The sequence below is a fragment of the Podarcis pityusensis genome, assembly GCF_964106645.2.
Source record: "Podarcis pityusensis genome assembly, chromosome: 13".
NCBI classification, from domain to species: Eukaryota; Metazoa; Chordata; class Lepidosauria; order Squamata; family Lacertidae; genus Podarcis; species Podarcis pityusensis.
The window spans coordinates 53,551,677-53,561,343 of NC_138038.1; positions in this window are offsets into that span (position 1 = coordinate 53,551,677).

Below are 9,667 nucleotides of genomic sequence, written 5' to 3' on the forward strand. Positions count from 1 at the left end.
CCTATTCTAGGCTGCATCAACAGAAGTCTAGGGTCCAGATCAAGGGAAGTCGTAGTACTATTCTATTTTGCCTTATTCGAGCGACACTTGAAGTCCTGTGTCCAGTTCTGGGCACCCCAGTTTAAGAAGGATGTTGACAAGCTGGAAGGTGTGCAGAGATCTGGAAACCAAGGGTCTGAAAACCAAGCCTTGTGAGGAACGGTTGAGGGAACTGGGGATGTTTAGCCTGGAAAGAGGAGATATGAAAAGCCATATTCAGATATCTTAAGGGCTGCCACATGGAATAGGGTGCCGGCTTGTTTTCTCCTGCTCTGGAGGGTAGGACTCGAACCCATGGCTTCCAGTTGCAAGAAAGGAGATTCTGACTAAACCAGGCATAGGCAAAGTCGGCCTTCCAGATGTTTTGGGACTAGAACGCCCATCATCCCTGACCACTGGCCCTGCTAGCTAGGGATGATGGGAGTTGTGGTCCCAAAACATCTGGAGGGCTGAGTTTGCCTATGCCTGGATTGAACATTCGGAAAAACTTTCTGACAGTAAGAACTGTTCAGCAGTGGAACAGACTCCCACGAGAGGTGGTGGACTCTCCTTCCTTGGAGGTTTTTAAACAGAGGTTGGATGGCCATCAGTCATGGACGCTTTAGCTGAGATTCCTGCATTGAAGGGGGGGTTGGACTAGATGAACCATGGGGTCCCTCCCAACTTGTAAGATTCTATAAGAGGAAAAGGTTTTCACCCTTCATAGCACCAGACATGGAATGAAGCTGGATGTTGGGAGGTTCAGGACAAATAAAAATTCCTTTGCACAGCTCTGTGTTAAACCATGGAACTCCCTCCCACTTGAATGGCTTGAAGAGAGGCTTTCCTCCATAAATCTGTCTTATCGATGGCTATTGGCCATGATGATTAAGCTCCGCTTCCGCAGCTGGGGAGGCAGCGATGCTTCTGAATTTTGCTTGCTGGAAACTGCAGGAGGGGAGATTGCTGCTCTTAAACTCTGCCTGGACATTTGACCATCACGGGAGTGTTTAGCCCGGAACAGAGGAGATACACGAGAGACACCTTCAAATATCTAAAAGGAAGATGGAGCAAGCTTGTTTTCTCCTGATCCGGAGGGTAGGACTCGAACCCATGGCTTCCGGTGACAAGAGGTTCCGATTGAACAGGAAGAACTTCTTGGCGGTAAGAGCTATTTGACAGTGGAAGAGACTCCCACAATACAGTCATACCTCTCGTTAAATATGTTTAAGGTTGAGCGTTTTCGGGTTGCGCTCCGCTGTGACCCGGAAGTAACGGAATGCGTTACTTCTGGGTTTCGCCGCATGTGCAGACACTCAAAATGACGTCATGCGCAGAAGCGGCAAAGTGCGACCCATGCAGACGCCAGTTGCGTTCGCTTCAGGAGGCAAACGGGGCTCCAGAACGGATCCCATTCGCATCCAGAGGCACCGCTGTAATAATAATAATAATAATAATTAACAATAACAACAATAATAATTTATTATTTATACCCCACCCATCTGGCTGGGTCTTCCCAGCCACTCTGGGCGGCTTCCAACAGAACACTAAAATACAATAACCTATTAAACATTGAAAGCTTCCCTAAACAGGGCTGCCTTCAGATGTCTTCTAAAAGTCTGGTGGTTGTTCTCTTTGACATCTGGTGGGAAGGAGTTCCACAGGGCGGGCGCCACCACCAAGAAGGCCCTCTGCCTGCTTCCCTGTAACTTGGCTTCTCACAGGGAGGGAACCGCCAGAAGGCCCTTGGCGCTGGACCTCAGTGTCCGGGCAGAACGATGGGGGTGGAGACGCTCCTTCAGGTCTACAGGACCGAGGCCGTTTAGGACTTTAAAGGTCAGCACCAACACTTTGAATTGTGCTCGGAAACATCAAGAGGTGATGGACTCTCCTTCTTTGGAGGCTTTTAAGTAGACATTGGATGGCCATCTGTCAAAGGTGCTTTGGGTGCGATTCTGGCATTGCACGTGGTTGCACTAGACCTTTTTTTGGGGGGGGGGTCCCATCTAGCACCATGACTCTACGACTGAGAAATTACCAATGCTAACGCTTGCGTTTAATAAATAAGTGTTGAGAACTACAAGGCTGGACTGCTTGCCTCTTCTAGGTAAATTAAACAACGTTCAAGGATACAGAGCAAGCCTTGCTGAAGATGACTTTGATGGCAGGTGCAAACCACGTCCAATTAATTGTTAAAAGAGAGTTCTATTCAAAAGTAAGTGACTTGCTGAACAGTGGCCCAAAAAAGGCTTTTGATAAATGTTCCTGGCCAGAGACTCTGGAGCAAATTAATGGCTCGCAGGGTAAGGTTATTTATTTATTGCATTTGTGTCCCATAAGAGGACCTCCAGGGGGGTCTCGATTAATCTACACAACAGCCCTGAGAGGAGGGCTAGGCTAAGAGGAGACAGCGACTCTCCCTGGTCTCAGCCTGACAGCAACCACTGCACCACACTGCCTCTCCCGGATAAGAGAGGGCCCCTTAAATAACTGGTTAAGGAACAGAGAGGAGGAATAAATGGATAGATCTCACAACAGAGGGATATTAAGGGGGGGGGCGTCCCCACCAGACTAAGAGTTGCTTTTGGGACTAGTTAATAATCTAGAGGATGGATGGCGGGTGATGGATTGAGGTTGAATCCTGACAAGACAGAAGTACTGTTTTGGGGGACGGGGCGGGCAGGTGTGGGGGACTCCCTGGTCCTGAATGGGGCAACTGTACCCCTGAAGGACCAGGTGCGCAACCTGGGAGTCATTTTGGACTCACAGCTGTCCATGGAGGCGCAGGTCAATTCTGTATCCAGGGCAGCTGTCTGCCAGCTCCATCTGGTGCACAGGATGAGACCCCCTGCCCGCAGACTGTCTTGCCAGAGTGGTGCATGCTCTGGTTATCTCCCGCTTGGACTACTGCCATGCGCTCTACGTGGGGCTACCTTTGAAGGGGACCCGGAAACTACAACTAATCCAGAATGCGGCAGCCAGACTGGTGACTGGGAGAACACATAACACCAGTCCTGAAAGACTTACATTGGCTCCCATGATGTTTCCGAGCACAATTCAAAGTGCTGGTGTTGACCTTTAAAGCCCCAAACGGCCTTGGCCCAGTATACCTGAAGAAGCGTCTCCACCCCCACCGTTCTGCACGGACGCTGAGGTCCAGCGCCGAGGGCCTTCTGGCAGTTCCCTCATTGTGAGAAGCAAAGCTACAGGGAACCAGGCAGAGGGCCTTCTTGGTGGTGGTGCCTGCCCTGTGGAACGCCCTCCCATCAGAGGCCAAAGCGATTAACAACTACTTGACATTCAGGAGGCAGCTCTGTTCAGGGAAGTTTTTAATGTGTGATATATTAGTGTATTTTTTGTTTCTGTGGAAGCCGCCTAGAGTGGCTGGGGAAACCCAGCCAGATGGGCGGGGTACAAATAATAAATTATAATAATAATAATAATAATTATTATTATTATTATTATTATTATTATTATTGAGGTGGCAAAGTTTGCTGACACCTCTCAATTTTCTTTCAAAGGTGGAAAAAGAAGAGCACAGTTTTTGCAAGCAGGTTTTAGGTGCTAAATTTATAAATGGGTTTAGAGTAGTCATTTGAGAATCCCGATAGATGTCTGAATTAATAAAACACCAGGGTATAAATGATAAATTATTATTATATGTTTCATCTCGGCAGCGGATGAAATTGGTTCTGAAATCAAGGGAGCGAACATCTGCAAGCAAACCGATTTTATGTTGTGCTCCAGCAATATCATAACCCTTAATGTCTGAATCCTCCATCACAAGAGCAAAAGGCAGCAATGACAGGGCAGCCTTGCAACGTAATTTTAAGAGTGCCATTTTCAAAGGCATTTTAGTCCAATGCTGGCAAATAGTTTTTAAGAACATCCTACGTCTAAAGAGAAACCATTCTGGTACTGCAGTTTAAAGAAAGACCAGTTTGGAGTATCAAAAGCTTTCAACACATCTAATTTAAAAGGTTTGCCAAGCTGCTAGCTATCCTGTATAATATTTAAGTAAAGGGACCCCTGACCGTTAGGTCCAGTCGTGGACGACTCTGGGGTTGCGGCGCTCATCTCGCTTTACTGGCCGAGGGAGCCGGCGTACAGCTTCTGGGTCATGTGGCCAGAATGACTAAGCTGCTTCTGGTGAACCAGAGCAGCGCACGGAAACGCCGTTTACCTTCCCGCCGGAGTGGTACCTATTTATCTACTTGCACTTTGAGGTGCTTTCGAACTGCTGGGTTGGCAGGAGCAGGGACTGAGCAACGGGAGCTCACCCTGTCGCGGGATTCGAACCGCCGACCTTCTGATCGGCAAGTCCTAGGCTCTGTGCTTTAACCCTCAGCACCAATCCCCTGCAAAATGGATGTGATATTTGTCTACCAACTCCACTTAAATCTTGACGGGCCAATGATGGAAGGATACTCAACTGATTAGCAAGAACAGCTGCTTTTGATCTGTTACAGTTGTTCTGTTTTATATACTGTACATTATAAAATGGGTTAGGAACATTTAACCCCCCCCCCCGAAAAGATGGATGGGAATTAAAGCAAGGAAGCCGTTGGATAAAGTGATGTGTTTTGTTTGAGAAGATGTGCAGCTGGCAGTGACTGACAACAATGTGCAAACAGCAAATTCCAGGTTAGGGATCGTTAGGAAAAGGGGAAAGGGAAATTTGAATGCTACAACACTTTTGAGCAAATCTATTATTGCAATTGCACTTGGAATGGATGTGGTCACAGGACTCCCTTGAACCAGAATATCAAAAATTTGTAAACATAAATAGAAAATTTAAGAGGGGGAGGGGTGATGGGCAAATCCTGGCAATGTATACGTGCGGCGTGACTAGAGTCCACCCACCTCACGTTCATTTGGTGGAAAGAGAAGGGCCGAGCCCAAGACATTTTGCTGCCTGAAGAAAAGGAAAAGATGAGATAGGGTATTGCATTTCCACAGTCTCTAAAAGCCCCCCCTTCATTCTTAGCCTGAGAAGACCCCCAAAGCACCAGGTTTGCCGGTGCCAACGCACTTCCCAGTTCCAGCGCAGCCGATTTAGCAGAGCTGATAAAGGGCACCGTAGTAAGAACAGCCTTGTTTTGTTCCTAATGTTCACCCCAAAATAAAACAGGTTTCTTCCTTATAAGAAGGCCTGTGAGTGAAATTACTGGCAGCACATTTCCGGTTCACGTTCGCTTGCCAAAGCAGGTAATTTGCACTATTAAGTCTTTAAAAAACACAACAGACACACTGTGTGTATCTGGCTGTTAAGCAGAAGGGGGCAGGGCTGTGGGCAGGGTTCCTGCACAGTTGGGGCTGGACTAGATTGACTCTCAAGGTCCCTTCCAACTCTGCAATTCTATGAGCCTTCCACCATTTCACGTGCAAAGCAACCAGGCTGGCAGATGGCTCGCTCTTTGCCATGGGGCAGGGGCTCCACTGTGCCCAAGGCCAAGGGTCTGCTTGGTGGGGTACCACATGCTCCCCTAACCGTCTGCCAGCAGACTGTCTGGCCAGAGTGGCGCATGCTCCGGTTATCTCCTGCTTGGACTACTGCAATGCGCTCCATGTGCGGCTACCTTTGAAGGCGACCCGGAAACTGCAATTAATCCAGAATGCGGCAGCCAGACTGGTGACTGGGAGCGGCCGCCAAGACCACATAACACTGGTCTTGAAAGACCTACGTTGGCTCCCAGGACGTTTCCGAGCACAATTCAAAGTGTTGGTGCTGATCTTGAAAGCCCTAAATGGCCTCGGTCCAGTATCCCTGAAGGAGCGTCTCCATCCCCCTCGTTCAGCCCGGACACCGAGGTCCAGATCCGAGGGCCTTCTGGCGGTTCCCTCCCTGCGAGAAGTGAGGTTGCAGGGAACCAGGCACAGGGCCTTCTCGGTGGTGGCGCCTGCCCTGTGGAACACCCTCCCACCAGATGTCAAAGAGAACAAGAACTACCAGACTTTTAGAAGACATCTGAAGGCAGCCCTGTTTAGGGAAGCTTTTAATGTTTAACAGATTATTGTATTTTAATATTCTGTTGGAAGCTGCCCAGAGTGGCTGGGGAAACCCAGCCAGATGGGCGGGGTATAAATAATAATAATTCTTATTATTACCCCTAACAAGCGGCCCACCACCTGCCCTGCCCTTCAGCACTCGCCTCATCCTGCCTCATTGCAGGGCCCAAAAGCCCTCGCCAGCCCGGTGCCCTCGGGGTGTGCTTCGGATTACAAATCCCATCAGCCCTGGCTTACAAGACACTGGGGCGATGGGAAGTGGGGCAACGTATACAGAAACTCCATTATGGTTTTGTGTGGCCTGCGCACTTTGGAACTCCCTGCCTCTTGATATCAAGCAGGCGCCTTCGCTGTAAGCTTTTGGGGTGCCTGCTAAAAACACAAAAGATTTAGAGAAGCCTGCTCTGATCCTTTAGGAGGGCTGGTGTTGATTTTTACCTGCTTTAAGCATTTCAACGAATTGCACGTTTTGAACCGTGGTTGGTAATCTTTTCAGGGACGGTTTTGTTTCTTGCAAACACCTCCCGAGGCTTTTTAACAATCGAACGGTGTGAGATGGGTAAAAATGACGAAACGAAAGGCGAAAACGAAAGGGACGAGGGCTTCGGATCGCTGGGCCAACCTGGAAGGAGCGCCGTCCGAATCTAGGAAGTCAGCAGCCGGTTCCACAACCATCTAAGCTTTTATTTCCTTGCAAACTTTGCAGGGTGAAAGAGAAAAACTTTGTTATTTACAAAAGATGCATTTTGGGGGGGGGGGGGGGATATTGTACAGAAAGGGGCGGGGCGAAGGGGATTTGGCATCTTTTAACACCCATGAATATTTATACATATAACCCCTAATTGAAAAGCCAGACAGTTCCTACGTCTTTTTCCAGAGGAGAGAGGAGCATAACAAAAATGGGGGGGGGGGCCTGGCAATTATGTACAGCAAAGAGAACCCCCCAAACTTAAGGCGCAGGAATAGAAGCTTAACAGTCCTGCCTCCACCCCCCCCACCCGAAACAAGAGGGGTGGAAGCGTTCACCCCCCTGCCACGTTTTGCACCTGGGGGGTCAGAAGCTACAAAAAGAAGTCCGTTTTTGTTGTGGGGGGGGGGGAAAGAGTCTTTTAACTCCTTTAGTAATCGTCTTCCTCGGCTGCCGTGGCTCCATCCGACGCCCCACGGGGGGGGGGGGACGCTCTCTTTGCAGAGGCGGCAGAGGAACCCAGGAGTCCTGCGGGCAGCTGGCCGAGAGAGAAGCTTGCCCCTCCAGTGAAGAAGTTAAGTCCTCGGGCGGCGACCGCCCTTAACATTCAGCGAACCACAAAGTTCGGGGGGGGGTTCCCCCCATCTCTCGGAGTTTAAGTCCGTGCCGATTTCGCACCGGAGGCGGGGGGAAATACACGCACACACACAACAAAACAAATCGGAAAAAAGCTCTGTAAACATGTTTCCACTCTCAGTAGGAGCTGGGAGGCCAAGAACGCCCCATCACAGTTTCGTGTAATACTTGAGGGGAGAAGGGGGGTCTCTTCTCCGCGCCGACGGCAGCAGCAGCAGCAGCAGCAGCAGGGGGGAGGTAGATGGGCCTCTAGCCAACCCTTGGCTGATGAGGGCTAGAAGCATGAAAAACAAAAGGAGTCGAGCAGGATCCGCACCCAAGAGTCCAGAGGAGGGTGGGAAGGTTGCACAGATCCACTGCCACCCGACCGTCCGCCTTCTGCCAACGTAGAAGCAGGCGAGTCCCCTCGCTCGTCTCCCGCCGGCCCCTGTGCCAAGCGGAAACCGCGTGCGGGGGACCCAGGCGTCCGGGCGACGGCTCTTTTCCGGCTTCGCAGCACCCCCTCCCCAAACCCTCGCGCCGCTCAGAGCTGGCACAAGTTCTAACACCCCTTTGGTTGGCTCAAGAGGCTTTGAGACAAAAATTAACAATGCCCGCACACATACATACACACACACACACACACACACACACACACACACACTCCCCGATCCAAGCACACCCACCCACCAGGACAAAAAGAGGTCGCCGCCAGAAATCTCGCCCCTCCCCAGAAGCAAGTCAATTTGTACAATTTAAGGCATCGGGGAAAACGCAACAACGGAAAACAACCACCCCGCAAAGCTTTTCGCTAATTTTGGGAAGCGGCGGGATTTTGGGATGCCGCGGGAGAGGGAATGGGGAGAGACGCCCTTTTCTGAGATCTTCCCCAAAAACGGCCAAATCGGCAAACCGAGACGCAGAGCATCCCTCAGTCTCTTTCTGTCTCCCCCGTCCCAGCGGCCGTCGCAAAGCGATCCATTCCCTTTTCCCCCCAACGCGCAGGACTCTGCCGTCCCTTCTGGCACCCGGTAAAGCAGAAAAAATTAAAACCAAGTTCCCCCAAAGCAAACACACATACCAATAAAAGGAAAAAACCCCAACACGTAACCCTCCCACACTGGCAGCCAGGAGAGCTTGAACCCAGCACTTTTTACATTCATAGTCACATTCCAAATGGTTGCCCCCCCAAGACCAAAATACACACAAATATATATATATATATATCAGTTAAAGAAAGGCATTGATGCTGCTGCTACAACGACTAAGGAAGGAGGGAAGTACTTGTGTCTCACAAACACGCAAAAAAACCCAAAACATTGTCTTATGTAGAGAGAAACTGGCATCAGAAATCGGACTCTTTCCTCCGGGGAGGGGGGCAAAGGCGGAGGAAGAGGAGTCCCACTGTAGTGGCGGCTGTGGGGTTGCGCCCCCCCCCCGCCCCAACGCACAACCCCTTTCTACCATCTTCACATTTGGTGGATTTCCTCTCAAAACACAGCAACAAAAACCCCACGTAAATTTGGGGTGGGGGGAAGAAGGGGTTTGGGGGCCCCCTCCTAAGCACGAATAGCCCCCCCCCACCGTCCCAATTAACAGCTGGAATTAAAACCTTTTCCCAGCTTCTTCATGTGCTACAATTCTTTTTTTTTTAATCTCCTTATTGCTCGGGGTTTTTAATATTTTTTTTAAAGAAAAAACACCCATTGATAATACTGGGAGAACACCACACACAAACACACACACACACCCCAAGACCAATAGGTGGTTGAAGGTCATTTTCGCGCGCACCCCCCTATAAACTGATAAGGCAAAAGTTTGCGCACAAATGCGCGTGCACAAAACATGTAGGAAAAATCAAGCATTTATGCAATTGAAGATGCTTAAGAGGTGGGTGGGCGAGGTGGGGGCGGCAAATCCGCCAATCGCTTTCGCGGACGGGGAACGCATCCCGTTTCACTCACAGTCTCTCGCACTCTTCTCACAGACTGGGGGAAAATAATAATATTATTCTAAAGAGCTGGGCGGGCGTTTCCTCCAGTCAAGAGAGGAAGGGGCTGCGTCTCTGCCATTCTACTCTTGAGACCCCCCCCCCCAACAACAACAAAGGACTCCCCCTGGATTACAGGTCAGGGTTGGGGAGTCTCCCGCTGCCACAAAGCCCGCTCTTTTTTTTTTGTAAACTTTGCCCGTACCTTGATAAAAAGAAATGCACGAAGGAACAGAGAAGTCTTAGGATTATTTCAGTTCGCAACCCCGTCCCGAGGTTTCGGTGCAAAAGGAACAAAGAAAGGGGGGGGGGAGGAATATCCCAACAGGACACACAAAAAATTATAT